Source organism: Neopsephotus bourkii, unplaced genomic scaffold (genome assembly GCF_033783945.1).
Source record: "Neopsephotus bourkii isolate Nb327-2 ecotype Australia unplaced genomic scaffold, CSIRO-AGI_Nbou_v1 NB_256, whole genome shotgun sequence".
Taxonomy (NCBI): Eukaryota; Metazoa; Chordata; class Aves; order Psittaciformes; family Psittacidae; genus Neopsephotus; species Neopsephotus bourkii.
In genome coordinates, this window is record NW_026900765.1 from 986,732 (window position 1) to 1,007,759 (window position 21,028).

At 37.7% G+C, this 21,028-nt stretch overlaps 2 long non-coding RNA genes across 2 annotated transcripts in view; one reads left to right on the forward strand and one right to left on the reverse strand.

The window, feature by feature from the left end:
* LOC133208283 (uncharacterized) overlaps positions 1-16,586 on the forward strand; it is a 164,234-nt gene extending 147,648 nt beyond the window's left edge. The window contains exon 2 of the long non-coding RNA XR_009724316.1: positions 16,473-16,586. This is a non-coding gene — a long non-coding RNA (uncharacterized LOC133208283). The remainder of the gene's footprint in view (positions 1-16,472) is intronic.
* A 650-nt stretch (positions 16,587-17,236) lies between these two features.
* LOC133208282 (uncharacterized) lies at positions 17,237-20,470 on the reverse strand. The gene is made up of 2 exons (XR_009724315.1): positions 20,334-20,470; positions 17,237-19,190 (listed from the first exon to the last, which is right to left on the reverse strand). It is a non-coding gene; the product is annotated as an uncharacterized LOC133208282 (long non-coding RNA).
* Positions 20,471-21,028: the final 558 nt, after the last annotated feature.

Genomic DNA, 21,028 nt, shown 5'->3' on the forward strand with positions numbered 1-21,028 from the left:
CCTCCAATCGGGAGACTTGGAGGCACACCATACATAATGCCGCTGACTCCTTTGAGAGTTCACGAAGAACTAGTCTCGAGGAGAAAAGACAACGCAGGAAGAATCGCGTCCCACCTGTTCCACCCAAGGAGACCTTCTGCTGTGCTTTTTGTAGCCGGATTTGCCTATCCCACATTGGCCTTCTTAGTCATCAGCGCGCTTGTAGTAAGCGTGGGTAAATGCCCTTCCCAAATCTTCGTTCGCGAAGTCAAGCCATGAAATGAATGAAATTTAAGGAAAGAAAGTAATTAACAAGAGAGTTAATTGAACTTTATATCACTTGTTGAGTGTGGAATGTAAACTGTCTTGAGCTGTATACCTGGTTATCTATCTAAGACCTTATGGTAAACCCTCAATTATTAGTTTGTAAAATGGTTACTTCTTTAACATTTAAAAAAAAATATTTCTCATTTTATTTATATTATCTAGCTATAATTTTGTGCTGACTTTTGTTGGAACTGGATGTTTAGTATTGCCATTTTTCAGGCAAAGACAGAAACCAAATTCAGTCTTTCAATATATCTTACAATTTTCATAGACTATTGATTTCCTGGTTGTCTTATTCAATAAAAGTGCAATTATGAGGTTGATTAAATCCATTTTGCTTTACCCTACAAGCTGATTTGAAGGGTAAATTTTTCAGTTTTATGGCAAAAGAAAACCAAAGCAAAAGAAAATCTGAACAATTTGTCTGAAGACATTCTGTTTGGCCTACATAATGGGGCCTTTATTTTTATTATGAAATCAATCTCTGAAATGCAGATTTGAAGATTTAATCTTTTGAGTCCACACATTGTACCTAAGAAAAAAATGCAAAAAGTACACATTTTCTAGTAACCTCACCTAAAACATCTCAAGAATATCTACATCGCAGTAGCTCTTGCATTTCATAGTACCTTTGTCATAGTAATAGCTTTCTCAATAATGTTAGTTGCTAGACAAGAAAAAGAACAATTTCATTTCACTCATAATGAAGCAATCTTCAGCAAAATGTCAAAACATTCTAAGTGGATAATGACATTTCTTGTGGTCCATCTGTTGAATGTCCTTCCCCTTGGGACAAAAAGGGAATCCTTTTAATGAAATGTAAATCAGTATTTAGGTAAACACGAACAAGATGAAGAGGAAAACATTGACAGCCTTCAGGCTTAGGGACTGTAAATGTATTCAACCACAATGTAAAACCAATATTTTTTCACACAGAAAACCTTGTGAATGTTTACAATGCAGTTACCTTGATCTCCAACTAAGGAGAAAACAGATACCAGTTTATCTAAATTATTAAATATATATCTATACACGCATATGCACACAAACACATATATACTTACAGTGTTCATGTGCACACATATCACGTATCTCCTACTTGATCTTTGCTTTAATCCCCTGAGCACCAAAAGCAAGGAAAAATGTACTGTGGCTTACAAAAAAAAAAAAAAACAAACAAAAAAAAAAACTGAAGCAGAAGGGATGTAACAGCAAACAGCATAAGCCGACACTTAAGGAGAGAAAACAATGACTTCTCTCCCTGGAGATTGCCGTGGGAAGGCTGGCATATGCCAGCCCTGTTCCAAAGATAGCCAAGGGACCTGGGGGTGCCAGATGTGTCTGTGGTGTACAATGATTTTCTGGTGTCTAAGTTTGCAGAGAGCTGCTTTAGTACATTCCTGACTCCACACTCCACCCCCCCCACAACAACATCTCTGTCAGTTCCATGACCACCTTGGCTTTTTTCCCCGTTTTTCTTGTCACTGTCACATCTTTGCTGTACAAGACAATTGTGTAATAAGAAAAGTATTTTAAAAATTATATTATTGTAAAAAAATACTCATAGCAAGCTAATAACTATATCTTACTCTTCTAAATGTGGGTTAGGGTCTAAATGTTCAGGCTTTTTCTATGGGCACTACAACATCATTTCCAAACAATTTTTGGAGACTAAAGAGGGTAAAAATTGTATATCTAAATTCCTACCTCAGTTTAATTAAATCACTTAAATTCATCATTAAAATAAGACCCACTGTCAAAGAAAATTATGATGTACTTTTCATGCTTAAAAAGCTAAATTACATAAAGATTTCAGTAAAATTTGCCATAAAGCTATTATTTCAGATTACTGAAAGTCATGCCAAAATGCTCAATGTGTTTCGGCTACGCAAGTGATATTGCCAGTCTCAAGACCTACCATTTCGAGAAATGGCAATAGACTGGTTTTAGCCACCATCACCTCTCAGCAGATCTCAGACTCTTCCCTTGTCCTAGCACTGTGCATATCCAAATGAATCTATTGCATATACACTGTTCATGTTGCACAGAAATCGCTAAACCACCAACAAGAAGATGAATTCTTTTGTGAAAATGTTGATTTTACTGAAGATTACAGAAAGAGAGTGCAGAATTGCACAGCAGGTCCAGTGCTTCTTTGTATGTGCAACTTGCTACTGGGGATCAATCATGTCAGTAAGCAAAGTTGTCACCTCCGGGAAATATCAGCATAGAGGAAGGGCTGTGGCATGTCATCTTCCCTCCGTAATTGAAAATCATCAAGTATGCAGTCTCCTAAAATATGGCTGGATGCTGCTGATTGTAATGAATATAGTTTTCTTTCTGTAAACAAACTAATGCTTATTTGTTTTAGAAATCTGTATTTCCTGGACTAATAGCAATAATATTTATTGCTTGATCTGTTCTTGAGGATTTTGATGTGCATGGCTCCTACCATGTTCCTGTTCATTCGAAGCCAGTATCCAATGTCTCCAGATATTCTTAAATAGTTCTCAATGCCTAAGAAACCTTCAATATGCTTTCAAACATATTTTCAACAGCCCCTGAATGAGTATAATCTTGTTGTCTTTAAATAAATTCCATGAAATATATAACATTTATTTGTAAGAACGAAATATTGGCTGAAGGCAAGCTGTCGAAAACACCATGTTCTAATACACTTCTTTACCTTTGTGGGATTTTATCCTTAGCAATAGTCTTAGCAATACAGCAGCTCCTTTTTGATTGGAGGCAGGTAAGCTTTTCTATAATGCTTTCCTTCCAAAATGACAAATCTGGAATGGAGAACTTTAAAGCACTATGATCAAGTAACCCCAAGGATTTACACATAACCATCAAATCCTTCCCCAGTTTGTTTACAATTTGCAAACCACAGGTTTGTAGCTAAAAAAATCTCTTTAATGATGTGTATTTCACAGCAACCAGTACCATGTGTTAAAGAGAGGGTGAAAAAAAAAAAAGAAATGAAACTTCTTACACCAGTGAATTAAAGATAAAATGTCTTCCTTTCCATTAATTTATTGACTTTTTTTTTTTTTTTTTTTTTTAGCACTGAGGCTAGATACTCCTGTCTAGTTCTGAAAAATCAGCAGGAGTGAGGGCATTAGGAGGAACTCACTATGTTGGCTCTTCCTATTGCATTTCTAGTTACACAAGCAAGGTTGTTTGTAAAAACAAAATCTTTCCTTTCTCCTTTCCTGATTTTAATTCCCTGGGTTAATATTCCCAGTCCTTAGATTTTCATTCTCCCACCCTTTATGCGGTTCATCCCTCTCCTCTGCAAAATGCATCAGTTGTGTCTTTTAAATGTGAAGTTGAAGTTTTCTGGTGAGATATCCCTTCACTGTTGACAATCTGAGCTAAGATATGTGCTAAGGTCAATAATTTTAGAATGGTGGAAGGGCAGGTCTCACCATGTTGCCTCTGTGAGGAGAGAGATCAGCGTCAGAGCAACGGCGTAAAACTTGAGAGGTTTGGGTTCAAACTGCCAAACTGCCAGATTCCTCAGCATTTATACATTTGTTGGAGATTTTCCCAACTTAAGTGCAGCAATACAGGTATTTCCAGAGTTACATGGGAAGCGTCTAGGTACCACTCTGCAGAACAGCAACTACAAATTCAGAGCTTATTACACAAAGCCTGAATGCCGTTCAGCTATTACTTAAAAAAATTGTCTCCTGTCATTTGGGTTAAGTGCAATCTGAAGAACTAACAAACTCTTAAGCTGCACCTGTGAAGCTTTTTGTAAAAGTATCCAGCATAAGGAAGGTAAGAGGAAAAATTCAATCATTTTAAATCCTCAGCACATTTTGGTAATGTTTGCTTGATTTCTCTGTCACTAGCTAGAAAGACCCTGTATTACTGCTCCTTCTACTTGCAACACTTTTGGTATACCCTTCCATTCCCAGCTCCTGTACTTCATAAGTGCAGCTCAGCACAAGCCTTTCCCTGCCTCATGAGTGTGGTTGGTCCTGGCAGTGGTTAGCTGATTGATGGGCTGTGTCTGGCACATTTTGCAGAAGGGCTGCAGAGCTCCACCACTCCCTTTTCAAGGAGGTCCAAAACCTATAGCAGCATCCCGGCACCAAAGACTGCCCCTGTGGGGTGGAACTTCTAACAGCCGTGGATGATCTGAGCATGTCAGGATGCTATAAACTGGGAAGAAAACTTTGTTGTTGTTTGATAGAACTGCAAAATCTAGTCAGCTACAAGGGAAAAGTCTTCTACCACAGTCAGAGAAAACCCTGTTGCTTCTGTTGGCCAAGCAGCTGAAATTAAAAACTCTGTTTGTAATGCAATTAATACAGAAAAAAACTCCAATTAAAACTATCCACTTTTTTATCATCTTGTGTGTAAGAGATGCTGAAGGATGCTACGTGGTTGTACCTACAGATGTCTAAGTAAATGCATGGGGTAATTATCAATGATTTTAGAAAAGTCTTAGCTGCTTATAGTGCAGTATGTCATCTTAGAATCATAAAATCATAGAATAGTTAGGGTTGGAAAGGACCTTAAGATCATCAAGCTCCAACCCCCCTGCCATGGGCAGGGACACCTTGCTCTAAACCATATTACCCAAGGCCTCATCCAACCTGGCCTTGAACACTGCCAGGGATGGAGCATTCACAACCTCCCTGGGGAACCTATTCCAGTGACTCACCACCCTAACAGGAAAGAATTTCCTCCTTATATCCAATCTAAACTTCCCCTGTTTAAGTTTTAACCTATTACCCCTTGTTCTACCACTACAGTCCCTAAGGAAGAGTCCATCCCCAGCATCCCTGTAGGCCCCCTTCAGATACTAGAAGACTGCTATGAGGTCTCCACACAGCCTTCTCTTCTCCAGGCTGAACAGCCCCAACTTTCTCAGCCGATCTTCATATGGGAGGTGCTCAAGTCCCCTGATCATTCTCGTGGCCCTCCTCTGGACTTGTTCCAACAGATCCATGTCCTTTTTATGTTGAGAACACCAGAACTGTACACAATACTCCAGGTGAGGTCTCATAAGAGCAGAATAAAGGGGCAGGATCACCTCCTTCGACCTGCTGGTCACACTCCTTTTGATGCAGCCCAGGATATGGTTGGCTTTCTGGGCTGCAAGCGCCCACTGAAGCTGGCTCATGTTAATTTTCTCATCAACCAGCACCCCCAACTCCTTCTCCGCAGGGCTGCTCTGAATCTCTTCTCCGCCCAGCTTGTAGCTGTGCCTGGGATTGCTCCGACCCAGGTGTAGGACCTTGCACTTGGCATGGTTAAACTTCATGAGGTTGGCATCAGCCCACCTCACAAGCGTGTCAAGGTCCCTCTGGATGGCATTCCTTCCCTCCAGCGTATCAACCAAACCACACAGCTTGGTGTCATCGGCAAACTTGCTGAGGGCGCACTCAATCCCACTGTCCATGTCAGCGATGAAGATGTTAAACAAGACCGGTCCCAACACCAATCCCTGAGGGACACCACTCATTACTGGTCTCCAGCTGGACATTGAACCATTGACCACAACTCTTTGTGTGCGGCCCTCCAGCCAGTTCTTTATCCACCGAGTGGTCCATTCATCAAATTGATGTCTCTCCAATTTAGAGACAAGGATGTCGTGTGGGACAGTGTCGAACGCTTTACACAAATCCAGGTAGATGACATCAACTGCTTTACCGCTGTCCATCAGTTCGTAGCCCCATCATAGAAGGCCACCAAATAGGTCAGGCAGGATTTCCCCTTTGTGAAGCCATGCTGGCTGTCACCAAACACCTTGCTGTTTTTCATGTGCCTTAGCATGCCTTCCAGGAGAACCTTGCATCTCTTCTTTAGGGTTGTATATCATTTCCCATAGAAAAAGAAATACTAATACCTATCTTCTTATAACAAATGTATACGAAATACAGCAATTAATATAACCACAATCTACATGTTTACTATATGGTTTATAGTTCAAACTGAAATATTATTTATGCACATGGACTAGCCTTTCCAAGAACACATCCATTAAACTGTATTTATTTTTTGTACCGAGAGATACATCTTCAGTAACATTTTGGGGGATTAATGTCATATTAGTTACACATACATACAGCCTGATCTCCTCTTTTGTGTTCAGAGACAGGAGTTTCCAAAAGAAAGCCTACAGTTCAAAGGTTCATGGGATTTTTTTGTTACATATGTTTTTCTTGTTTGGTGTATTTGAAGATTTTTTTCAAACACCATTTCACCTCAATAGGTCAAATGCTTTACAGTTTGCAGATATATTTACTGTACTTTAAAGAGTTTTGTTGTATGAAAAGCACTTAAAGGTTTCAGACAGGAACAAAGATTAAAATGACTTTTTTTTTTAAATGAAAATTTAGAAAGGAATTGAATACCTTTAGAAGAGTTTAAAGAAAGAGAAATGACTAGACTTATGAAAAAAGTTTATGTGATAAGGAAAGAACCTATCTTCTAAGCAGGAACTATGAAAGTGGAAAAGCTGCTAGAGCTCATAGAAAATACTGAGATCAAACACATGGGGGGAATTTTTCATCAAAATGGTAATGGTAGGAATTATCTATGCTCTTCCTGATAGTGATGATGAAATCTGTGTAATTCTTCCTGCTCTGAGCAGAAGTGCTGTTGAGCATAAACAGAGAAGTGTTGAATCACACATAGATTTCTTTAATTGAATCAGCACCGTACTCAGGGGAGTTGGTAGCAAATCTGTAAATCTTTCTGGCAGTTCTCTGTGTTTGGGGAATGACTGAAATCCTAGCTCTTAGCAAATCAATGGTAACTTTCTAATTCACTCCAAAGGACCTACAAGCAAAAGCAGTGTTGGCAGCTTGGAAAAAATGAGCCAAATAAGTGCATAAAACAGATTTGTTTGCTGGTTGGTTTTAAATTAGACATACCTTACAGAAAGTAAAGAAAGGACAGATGAGGTCTACAAAGCAAAACAAATCATATTTAAATATTACCCTGAATCTTTGCAATGGCATAAAAACAACGCAAATTCTACAAGCTAGTAAAATCAGTGGAGACCTTAATATATTCATCCACCTATTGTTCATTATAGTTTCAGACACCTGTGTCTTTGTACACGTAGCTTTCGGCCAAAGAAGAGGGTTAGAGTCATAGAAGGGGAAGGACCCACTAGCTAAGTGGTTGTGAGAGACTGATCTGAAATCAGACTCCACTGTCCATTGTCTCAAAGTTTGGTATGAGGAACTGAAATGGAACTCCGTGGACCATTGTCTCAGAGATGGGTGGGAGGATTTGAGATAAGACTCTTCCATCTGTTGCCTGGGAGATGGGAGTGAGGAGCTGAACTGGGACTCCACCATCCATTGCCTGAGGGATGAATGAGAAAGAGCTGACAAGACTCTTTTGTCCACTACCTCTAGGACTGCTGTGAGTAATTGCTATCCATTATCACAAAAATTGCTGTAACACCTGTGTGTGTGAAGACACATGCAGCTGGCTAAAAGATCAGAAAAACTGGTCTGCCAGGAACATTAATAAGTGACATGAACATAGGCACTCCCCCCAACTCATGATAAAAGGGAGAGTAAAACATCGCCAAAAGCGGTACCTTCAAGGGGACCTTGAAAGGACATCTCCATGAGGACACCCACTGCTGACGGATTCTTGGGGGACACTCTGCTCTGATACTACGGGACTACAAACCCCGAAGAGCTCTCACCACCAATGACAACAGATCCCCAGGACACCACTACATCCACTGTGGTGACTCTCTCTCCCTCTGCACCCCGAATGCTTGCTTTATTTTCTCCCTATTTCTAATTTGTCCCATTGCTATCACCTTTATTACAATAATTTCCCTTTCTTCTAGTAACTTTTTGTAATTTGTAATAAACTGTTTGAGTACAGTACTTGACCTTGCTTGTGTCTTGATTTCTTGGGATCACTAACTGAAACAGGGTCTGGCACTGGGGTTTTCTGCAATTGGACCCTGACAGCGGTAAACAAAAGGGTTCCATGTACATTAATCCAGATCCTGGTACACTAAGTTCTGTCCCAAAATGGGGTCCTGTAAGTGTTGACAAAAAATAATGTTGAGCACACAATTTAATTAATAATTCTTTCAGTACAAAGCCAGCCATTCGTACAGAATGCAGTGGGGTCACATTGCAGGCCAGAGCGGAGAACTGGTCTAGGTGACTTTTTGCAAAGTTTTACTCAGATCAGCTCTCCAATCCAGATCACCAAGTGACCTACACATACCACTGCAGGGATGTGGAGCTGTCTCAGGACAACTGACAGCACCAGAGGAAATGCTTATCAAATGATATGAGGCTTCTTATTCAATATACATCTGCAAGTTGAAATCCCAGAGAAAGAGAGAGGAAGAATTTTTAAGAAGGTGAGGTGAGTAACTCGGGACAATGCAAGTTTCCTTCTCTGTGGGTGACAGCGATTTTTATGGCTTGTACAAAGCCTTCTATAGCATTTCATCCCCAAGAACTGTAATAGTGAAACTACCACTTCCACCTTAACTTGAACACAGCAGCAACAGGAGGGTAATTTCTAAGCACATTTGGTAGACACTTCACAGTTACTGATAGAACTGAAAAAGGAAATAGAAATCTGATTTGTTCAGCAAGGTCAAAAAGGTGCTTTTCAGTAATCCCAGCAACAGAGGAGCACAGCAATAAAAGATGAGCCAACTAGAAACTGTACTCTTTTGGTTTTGCACAACTAATTTAGAAGTTACATATATGCTAAGCTGAGGGATAAAACACTGACCTCTTTAATCAGTAATGTATACTGTTGCTTCTTGCATATATTACACCAGACATTTTCTGAAAGTAGAGTTCAAGAGCAAAATTTCCTTCCTTCAACAGACACCCAGAAAGACTGTTTCTATCAGACAATGAAAAAGATAGTTGTTTTTTTTAAAACAAAAGGTACTGCTCCTTTTGCTGCCTCCTAGCATGTGGCTTGTTGCAGAACTGTTGGCTAAAAGGTATTTATTAAGAGAGAAAGAAAAAAGCAGAACACTAAAAAAACACTTCATGACAAAAGGAAATATTAACAGTGAATCCTATACAATCATGTCGATGTCAGACTGGGGAAACTTGAGCAGATCACTTTGACCTGAGGTAGGTGAATATATTTCTTACTCATCCTGTAGCAAACTACGCTGCACAACTTCAGCAGATAGACCCAGAAATTGTGTTGGCTCAGGATTAATATGGTAACACAGCTTGAGGTTCGGTGTTTTTTACCAGCTAAAATACTCTTTTTGCAATGCTTTTCACACTGCAGCGGAAGTAGTGGAGAACGACTCTAAAATACACACTAAGACTCCCAAAACCTAAACCCATGATAGCCTAGTCGGTTTTTCTAATATTAGACAGTGACTAGGATCCATGAAAATGCAAGGACTAGTTTAGTAAGAAAAATTCAAGGAATCTTTATATGGTGACAGTAGGAATACATGATACATTAAAAATTAGCTCTATATTTGCACTGAGGTTTTGGAAGATGAAAAAAAATTTACCAGAATTTCCTTTTTCGGCACTACTCTGGAGTTTCTTGTCACCACACACTTTTTCTTTCTTTGTTTGCAAAAGTACTTGACCTATTATAGGTGACTCCTCTCTCCTGTGGACCCCATGCAAAACTACAGGGAAAAATAGAAACAGATTTCTTTCTTTTTTTTTTCTTTTATTTTAGTTTCCTTCAAAGGCAGTTATTTTGAAATAGAATTTTAAGTTACCAATTTCACTTATTCCTTTTGTTAATTCAAAATCATGAAGTGTGAGAGCATGTGTAATACGAGTTTAGAAGTGTCATTTATCACACTTCAGTTTGGGTCAAGGTTGACTTCTATACTAAGACAGACATAAACTCGATCTCTCATAGCTAAGGGGTAATAAAATACTGAGAAGCAAGTTGTGAAATTGTGGAAGTGTTATAAATTTTTTCACCAAGAATCCAGTTCCAAGAAAATTTCTAAAAAGAGAAGGGGGAAGGGAGACACACAGTCCTACATCAATCCACACCTAGATTTCATGGCTCATTCACTTCTGTATCAATAGTGTCCACAGGAAAGGTTCACTATTATTTCACATAATAGAGTGAGCAGCTAAATGACTGGCTTCATTGCACACTGCAGCTACATTGACATTTGTAAAAACATCCAAATCCAAAGGCATAAATAATTCACAGCTTTGCTGAAAGATATCACTAAAGGGTTTTTATAGGTTGATAAAAAAGAATGCAGCTGTAAAAGTATGGTACATGCAAGCTGCAGAGAATTTGTTCAAGCTTAGTATGTCTTCACCTTTCAAGACAACTAAAACCCTCCAAACATTCTTTTTCAACTACAATTGATCCCTATGATAAATCATGGGAAGATAAAAGGAAATTGAAAAGTAAAAAGGCAGTAAAATAAGTCTGTAAAGGAAGCTTCAGGAAGGCATTGACAGAGGTGAACGGCTTGTATTTTTCTAACTATTTTTTTGAAAACATTCTTAAATGGGAACGAGAATTGTACCTTAGAGCTCCTGCCTCTGTGGTTTGACAAATTGACAATTTGTCCATTGTAAATGTAATGATATGTGTAATATATTTTCACTTGTTCTTTTAATAGAATATTTTACTCCTAAAATTGCCAGGACAGCTGAAAAGCTTTGAGATGGCAGCAATCTGTGAATTACAGAAACATCTGTGATGACTAATTCTGTTAACAATGAATGTAATGGCTTTGTTTCTCATGGTATCCTCTGCATTCCAAACACTTAAGAATACTCACTCAAATAGACATTTATCTGTTTTCAACCCTGGTTGCCTCTTGTCCTGTTCATATTCCCTCCAGTCTGAGACAGGATGCATTTCAAAACCAGTCTTCCTCAGATAGATGGACAACTGCTGAAGAATAAGAAAAGCCCTCAGTTCTATCCAAAATACTTCACTGGTTGAAATGACAATAGGACTAAGAAATAATGCACACTCTCACATGTTGATATGGCATAAAGGGACGGGAAAGACCTGGATTAAGGATCAATAAACACAATCCCTCATGTTACAGACAATAGATTTGTAGAATTTCAGGCCCTGAGATCTTGTTTACGTCTATGGAAGACACTGAGCCAATCAGAAATCTTATTGTGTGGGACATTTTCAAAATATATCCAATTTATTTATTTTCCATTTTTCCATTCTTTTTTTTCTGGCACAGAGATGTCATGAATGGGTTTCAGACATACCCTTTTCTCTTGAGTTCTCCCTCCCTTCCATCAGTATTGGTCTTTCAACTGCTTTTCCAATGACTCATCCTAATTTCATTTTGGGATTCCTCAAAGTTCCACTGTCCTATCTCTCTGACCCTCAAATCCACCATATTATTTGGAAGTTCATCTAATATCTCTAAGCTTCAAAGTCACAAATTTACCCTTATATTCCGGACTGTCTTCCAAACTAAACTCTCAACATGCTTCTTTGATCTCCTGAAGATATTAAGCTCAAAATGGTTACATCTTCTTCCTGAGGAATTTTTGATAATTTCTCACTCAATTACTGTGGACAATGGTATCATATGTGTTCACATCACAAGGATGTCATCTTTAACTTGGATTGTCCCTTGTTTTCAAATGTCAAAAGTATGCCTAAGGTTCTTGAGACTCCTGCTGCACAGCACCTCCAAATGTAGCTTTTCACACCTTCACATGATTGAAATACTTGTCCATGCCATCATCTAACGTCTTCATTATTACAACTTTCTTTTGTTTGGAATTGACAAAAGGAACCTTAATTAATTGGTGTGCTCAAAATGCTGCTTCTTGCAAAGATCATTTCCCTGGCTCACTGAGTGAGATAAGCAATGCTTCACTTTGCAGCATAGCCTCTCCCTCCTCTACCACCATGTAAGTTACTTTTGCAGCTGTTCACTGCTTTTTCTTGCACTAATGTCTTTCATTCAGCTTCAAGAGGTTGAACCCCTCTCCAGTACACAAATACTTCCTTCATAATTCATCTGGTCAATTCTCAAAGAAGCAGGCTTACACCCAGGATCCTCTTTATGCTTGGGAGCAGTTCCTAGTAAACCCAGCAGAACTACTTAATGATCTTTCAAACAGTTCCTGCAAATGCCCTTTCTCTAACAGAAGCTGGACAAAAGTTAGCCGATTGGTGCATACAATCCATTAGCTGCTATTTTTAACTGTGTCACTTCCTCGCCTTTTGCTCCCAATCTCCTGTGTAGACCAGATGGCAAGCTGGCCAGAGACCAAATTTGTGGTTTGCATCTTTATGAAGGGCTCAGCACAGTGAAATCTCAGCTCACGCACAGGCCCCTGAACACTGTGGTATCACAAACCTATGAAATATTATTTATAACATATAACAAAGACAAGGAGCATAAACTCATCTAAGTGAAAACCACTGTGTTTTTAATACTTATAAGGTCTTTCTTACAGAACTGATCTTTATCATTGGAAACCCTATCACATTTGGCCTAAGTAGAGCAGGGTGGAATTCAGGTCACCTAACGCTAGACATCTTCATCAGTAGTAATTCCCTAGACTTTTACTGTGAACAGCAGAGGAACAAACATGAGCACAATTCATCTCATCCTAAATAGATATCTAAGGCAAATGTGACTCAGGGCCTTTTGGTACTTATTTCTTCCTTTGGTTATAAATAAGGCTGGAGCAGCAGTGCAGAAGAATAGTGCAGATGTCTAGACAGGTTAGACATGTTATAATATCTGGAGGCATAAGGCAGCATGCTTTTCTCAGAACATTTGTTAAGTCTTTCTTTCAGGTGTTCCAAGCACAAAACTCCTACCAAGAACTTACACACAGGGAAAGTTTGTGTCATCAAACATAGAAAAAAGAACATAATAGTTATTTTCTGATTATTCAAAAGGAGTAGCAGCTGCTCATTTCTGATATAGAATACACATTGGTCTATTGTTTCATCTGGCACAAGAGCAATGAGAGCTTAAGTGTTGTATTTTCCTTAATCTTTATTTAGTTTTAATTAATTTTAAAGTTTAATCACCAACATCCCCTTTGCCAGTTTTTTTGTACTTGACCTGAAAGTAATCTTTAGACAAATGTAAAAGCAAAGAGAGCTCTGAAACACTATTTGTATGTTCTTTTGTCTTCAGAAATGTAAATTAGAGCACTGGGTGAATAACACTGCGTGGCTTTGTGTCATGAAATGTAATTGTGGGGCTATGGCAGGGTCAAGATTTATGAAGCTATTGGGACTGGAGTGGGCAGGATGCCAGCTTACACCTGCAGCATATTGTTTTTGCTGCTTTCCAGTCAAGTAACATGGGAGTAAGAAACACTGGTTTCTAAGCAGACATTATTTAACAGAACAGCAGGCACTTTCTTAAGATGGGCAGGAAACTTACAGACTGGGAAAAAAACAATGAAAATAAAAGACATGGGAACTGTAAACTTGAATTTATACAATTTAAATAAACAATAGCTTTGAATATGAACAAAGATAGTAATAGAAGAAAGAATATTCTGAGGAACACAAAAAAGTAAGTATTTAGACATGAAAGAGACAGAAAGAAATTATAATAATTTAAATGAAGTAAATGATTTATATACACTAACTTGTCTCAATAACAATTTATTTGTAATCCAAGAGGCTAACCTGCAAAAATACAATGCCTTTTTAACTGCTATTTAATGTGAAGCAAAGCAAAGCAACCAATCAAATACATAAGCATATGTAGTATCTTTGCCTCAGTGCCCAGCCTTCTATTGCTGCTCATCATCTTATTCTCCATCTTATTTATTCACAGCTCACTGACCAGATTACACAGTCACCAGCTCCTCAGGCTTCGGGGGAAAGCAAAGTAACCTTTATATGAGTCAAATGTGCAAAATTAAGGAATTCTGGAAAAAAAATAAAAATCAGCTTTCTTGTGTATGCTCTACATTTCTGATTTGCAATTAATAACATATCTAGAAAACATATTTTTTTTTACTTAAGCAATATCTGAGTAGCCCTAATTTACTTGAATATATTCAGTGTATAATTTTATATATCTTTGTATGAATTCTCTGTTGATTGGGTGCAAATATACATTTACCCTGAACACAATTGTCAGATCAAATAGAATTATTTCTAGTTTTCAAGTTATGAGCACACATTCATATGTTACATGTTAATTTAAATCACAGTATTTTAAATTCTGAAGTTCTTGCTTTTTCTAAATATCTTTCCTCAATCACAGAACACAAAAGTAACTGTGCACATACTAAAAGAAACCATTAAATCCCTTACCATAAATGTCGGTTTGTTTGGTTTAGGGTTTTGGTTTTTTTTTGACTTACATAACTTTTAATCAACTTTTCTTCCCAATAACGTCAGTTTGCATGCTAAGAAAGTTAGCTAAACAAGAGAAATTAGAATGTTATCTTTTGGCATTGTGTAATCTTGTAACAGGGGGAAAAAGTACTCTTAATTCCAAAGCAAACAAGAAGCTACAATGACTTATTACAGTCACACATCTGTGCTTCTGCTTATGTGCTTGTACTGGGTGAATACATTAGATCATTCTCTGTTTAAGATGCAGGGAACAGAGTTCTGTCCTATCTTGTCAAGCACACATTCTTGTTCATAACAGACAGCTGTCAAAAAAAAACAAAAGGCTGGTTACTCAGCTAAGACAAATTAATACAGTTAATTTCAAAGTCAGTGGGATTTTCAGATAGCAAGATTTTGGTACTGCCCCATTTCTATTTCCAACTTGAACTTCTATGAATCTTGGTCCAAAGCCCTTTTTGTCTTTACAGAATTTCTGAGTTCTCCTAAGGACTCATTATACTCTGAGTTTTCTCCATCTGGGCTTGTATTTTTTTGTTACACGTTTAACTTGGCTTCCAAATGATAATGTTGGCATTCATTAGCAAGATCTTCTAATTTCAGCCATTTGAGTGCAAATTTTTAATAAAATCTAAACAGGAAGACAAATAGCACAGAAACGGTCATTAAAATGTTTCCATTTGAAATAAAATGATCTATTTAATGTGTTAGTTCCATCTGGCAAGGATGAGGTTTCTGTTGGCATGCAGAAAATTCAACATGCCAGTCTTGGCATTGAGTTTCTCATTGGAAGCTTCCATTCCAATAAACTGTACTACAACAGGCTAAATAATTGGATGAAAATCATCTCATTATTTATGTTTTAAAAATTCAGAGCCTTACCACTGCTTAATACTCAGAAAGAAGATTTAGAAGGGAAGTAGGTACATTAAGTCTGGACTTAAGATAAATAAGAGAGGGTACCTTAACTCTGGGAACAGCAGTACTACTACACATTTTCATTGCTAGCAGTACTAACCAGACAATAAATGTGGAAATAACAATTGAGTTGAAAAGCCTGACTCCTTACAACGTCAGTATATGAACTTCTGTCTTTTCCCTGCTGTTTACGTCTAAATTTATAAAGAATATAAGAACATTTTGCATCTAATGTTTGACAGATCCTATTACAATTTCTTCCTACTCATAGTGTACTTCTTAACAGTGCATACAGGAGAAAAGGGCAAGGAATTAATCAGAATGCCAAAAGAGTTGGGTTATACAGTATATATAAAGCACTTCAGCTACATTGTTTGCACAATTTCTGTAGGGAGTTGTGAAATAGAGGTCTTAAATTTAACATGTCTGGCTTACTTCCACCTGGATTGACTTCAGATTTGTTGCCTGCATCTTGCTGAATACAGAGTGGCAAATCAGTCATTACATTAAGAATTGATGGCGAATTATTCCAATTCACATTTTTCAGCTGGCATGTTTTTTAACCTGGAGCAACACCAAATTGAAAAATTCTGCAAGCTGGGCATAAAAGCTGTGCTGTAGACTAAATACGTTTCCAGCTCTATGAAGTCACCAAGGGGATTTTTCTCCAGCATTTTCCCAGTCACTATGCTACCCACTGAAGTTACAAGGTATACTAAATCATAGCAGCCTTCCAGTATCTGAAGGGGGCCTATAAGGATGCTGGGGAGAGACTCTTCATTAGGGACTGTAGTGATAGACAAGCAGTAATGAGTTAAAACTTAAACAGGGGAGTTTAGATTAAATATAAGGAAGAAGTTCTTTACTGTAAAGGTGGTGAGGCACTGGAATGGGTTGCCCAGGGAGGTTGTGAATGCTCCATCCCTGACAGTGCTCAAGGCCAGGTTGGACAAAGCCTTGGATGGCATGGTTTAGTGTGAGGTGTCCCTGCCCATGACAGGGGGGTTGGACCTAGATGATCTTAAGGTCCTTTCCAACCCTAACTATTCTATGATTCTGTGGTTCTAACTCTCATCCTGTTCTTTTTCTCCCTGCTACCAGTCAGTGTCAAAGCTGCCCAGCTCCTGTGATCCATGGTTTAGCATCAACACAATTTCAATGCGTTTATAAATGCCTGATACAGACTTAAACACTATTCGCTGCAAAGGTAAAAATGTACCTCTGAGATTAACCTGCTGCACTTTCTGATTTGAAGCACGCATTTTTATTCTGTGACGTTGCCAGCAGTTCTGTATTTTTCTATCCTCTATCAGAAATTGAGCAGTCACTCAGATGTCTTTCAATAGCTTATAGAGACTTAACTCTACCCTATAAGTACTGATACACATTTCTCACTTAAATTTTTGAGAAAACCCTGACAATATCTAGAGTTTATGGACATGAATGAAAATTTTACTGCCAGTCTTACATAGCATAGAAAGGAAATCTACCAACCCCAAACTCTGCAACTGATGTTATTTTAATCTGCATTCCCTAGTGGCCATTGAACACTAGATGTATTGAAATCTGTATTGATTTTGTGATGTTGACAATTGTAAATTTACGAGCTACAAGAGAATATTTTAATAATGTCACAACAGCTCCAAAATAAATTTCCAGTGTATCATATGTTGATACAGAAAACTCGTTTAAAAAAAAAAAAATCCAATTGGTGGCTATCTTTCTTCCTTTTAATCAATGCAGTTTGAACAGATACAACTTTTATCCCTGTAAGAATGTAATGCATACCCTCTATTAACCCGGTAAAAGTATTTCTGTAATTTGTGACAGTATAAAGGCAATAGACAATTAATTTGAACCTATCATTCACAGGAAATGCAACTGAGACAAATACATTCCTCGATACGTGCAAGAGTGCCACTTGAATCAAATCAGTTTTGCCTGGACAGTTTTATAATATTCTTCAAATAATATAGGTACCTGACCAAGGAAGTGACTTCTATCAGTATCTGCCCTTGTATTTCTGTAAAAAAATTGTATTTTCATATAATTCTGGTTATAAATAAGTATGAAAACATTGGTCAGTGTAACACTTTCTATAAGTATATCTCAGCATGTGAAGGTAGATCTTATCATCCATGTGGAAAATTGGGAAAGGAAAAAAGGAAAAGGGGAGGAAAATAGGGAAGTGAAGATTTCCTGGAGATCATAAAGTGAGCAAGTGGGAAAGTTAAGAATGGAAAAAAAGACTGAAAAGTGAAAAAGAGAACTGCCTTGGGTATACAGCTTTGTCATACTTTTATGTTGAATGGAAGTTCTTTCCCCACCTATTCCATCAGAAAAATACTACCAAAAGGAACTTGATCTAGGCAAGGAAAAGGTCAGCATTCTTCCCATACTTCCTACAGTGGCTCCTGGTGGGATAAACTTCCATCTGTCCCAGGAACAGTGAAGCCAGTGTCTGTGTTTGCATATTGAGGTACCTTTCCCACAAAGAAAAGGCAGAGATTTAAGTGTTGTTTTTTAAGAGAAGGAAAGAGAAAGCTAAAGAGAACATATCTCAGTTACCTTTTCATTGGAAATATCTCAAAAACTACATGGGTTTCAGCACAAATACAAAATCTGTAGAAATTCTGTGTTTTTACATATTATTTTCAACTTAAATCTGGCATGGAAAACTTAAAAGACAAAGGTGCTTTTAAAACCATTTTTTACTTATAGCAACAACTGCGACAGTGACACAGTGAAAAGCTCTGTTTATGTCAGAGATAGGCTGGCAACTCAAATCCAGCTGCCATGGAAACGTCAAGTTGAAGCATTCTCAGTCAGAAAGCTAAGGTTTAGTTCAGGGCCAAACCCAGAATGTTCTATTCCTAAATTTGATACAGATGCAGCCCAAAACAATAGCCGTCTTGTGATAAAAGCTTCTATTGTGAGAAAGTCACATCTGAGATGCTTTGTTAACCCAAACCATACATTTGTGCTGGTGAAGTCAGTAGAAAAATCTAACTGTCCATCAAAATCCTGCAAAGAAAGGGACCATGTCATGGGTAAGTTAAGCTAATGAACAATACACGAGATGACTGCAGTTCTAACACCTCGCTCAGTCAAGCTAGACTGAGTGTGCTTGCAGCACAATCTAGCTTTAAAGTAATTTAAGAGCTGTCACTAGAGCAGTCACAAGAGGAAGGAGAGTCCAGCAGTACAGGTGCCACCCAAACATTCTTATTTCCACAGGGAGAAAATAAACCATATCAAATAGCTAGTCACACACTTCGGTGCAGTTGCAGGACATGAAGAAGTTATGTACATTACGTGTTTGCTTTTCACAGTGGTGTCTGCTTATGCAGTGTGTCCAGAATCTGTTCTCAGGCACAGCTATAATTCCCCCTCCATTCGCTGTTGGTCAAATGATGTCAGGTAAGACTTTCACTCAATAAAAAACATTAAAAATATTTAATGTTTTTCTGAATAGGCAGCAGTGGAATATCAAATTCTATATTTGAATAAAATAAAATTTTTGCTTACGACAACTTTTGTGTTTTAAACAAATTAAAACAATATACTGAAGAACTGTATAAAAAATTAATGCTGGCATGTACAAAAAGCAATAATCTTTCCTGATATGTACTTTACCTTCCATTTTCTCATGCTGATGATACCTGTTACTGGTAAAAAATAAAAGTTTGATCAAACAACAGTGATTTATGAACCTATTTGGCCCAGAGAGTTTGCTTTTTAGATCTTTTATGCACATATTTATTTGACATCCGTTGATTTGCCAGTGAATTCCATTGCAAATGAATGCTTCCACACAGTGAAAGAACACATCTACATTTTTCCAGGACAATGTCTAAAAGAAGGCGAGATGCTCCTGAGAATCCAAATTAAGTCAATTGCTTAATTTTGTTATGCTCAGTTCTTTCAAGTGTTTCAGACTCAGCAAGTTTCTACCTTGTTTCTAGCTTGTTTCTGGAAAGGCTAAGTCTTCTGTAAGTTGAAGAGTCTGTCATATACTAGCTAAGACTTTCTGACCATATAACTATATGCTTGGAAATTAAATCTAGAGAAAAAGCTTCATGTTAAATTACAAGCATGTTTTAGTTTCTTCCACTATATAAACATACCAATTTCATGAACTGATTCACCTCTGTTTTTGGAATCTAGTACACAAAAGGGGTCCTAGATATAAATTAAAATTAAGTAAAATTTTTAGCTTTCAGAGATGTCTGTTTCTTCTGTGTGCAAACCATTTGTCTCAGAAAGGCAACATTCTCAATAATCTCCCCGGTAAGATATTTCCTTATATTTGGCCCATCTTGCTCTACTCTATTAGCCTACTGGAACCAAAGTTTATTAGAAAATTTGGCTCATTATTTTGTAGGTTTTTTTCTCAGCCAGCCAAATCTGTTTTTCATCAAGGCTGATGAAATCCCCCAGTTTATAAAACCTGCCCTCAATGTGTTTGCGCAAGTGTGACGTTTGGTTTTTAAGAAGCAATCGTGCATCTCTAGTTTCACCTTATTTTATGCTTCAGTAAACAAGCTGGAAGAACAAAGAGGCCAAATTCATTCCAGAAGTAATTCCATTTACTGAAGCTGACTTTTTTTTCTAAATATGGTCTGACAAGTTCAGTCTCAGACCCCTCACCTGACCGTATACCACAAAACCCCCAAAATCTGCTAGGAAATTACTCACTTTTGGCTGTACTTGGAGGTATGAACAGACATTTTCTTTCATTGTTCATGTTAGAGAACATCAGCAGTACCCTGATGATTAAAATGTATTTCATCTTTACCTACTACTTTGCTTCTTACCACAAATGATGCAAGTTTTCATCTGTTGATGTGTCTCCTTGAGATTTTTAGATGTTGCTCTCAGTCTAGTAAAAACATAATTAAAGAATCAGGTACCCTTACTGTCCAATATAATTTTGGTGGGGTTTTTTTTTGTTTTGTTTTGTTTTGACATTAGGATGATTTCAGCACCCTATAATTTGCAAATAAGAACAAACAATCTATCTTCTAGAAACTAGCAATGGTCTTTGGCTCTTGTGATCTAACTGATGTTGTAATCACAGTCAGCAACCGTTGTGCCAAGTTTTAAATTTTCAGATAAGCTTTTCACAGTTCACAGCAATATTTTAACTATGGAACTAATAGCAATTGGTAAACTTGGAACAGAAAGCTTAATAGATGACATATCAAAAGCCTGAACCCTGGCACTGCAGTTTTGAATGGAGTTTTGAGTGCCAGAAGCTGTGAAAATCCTTGAACAGAAACATGCACTGACATTTCATTCAGTCTTTCCTCTTATCTAGGTATAAAATAATACTTATTTTTCTCCCTGCTTTTAATATATGTGATTTATACGCACATAAAGTGTATTTTTTTTCTAATACATATGCAGTTAAGCCAGAATTTGCATTCTGTTGTTCCTTTGTTTTATTCAGTCTGGGTGGTATGGAATGCCTTTTACACTGTATTCTGTCCTTACTGAT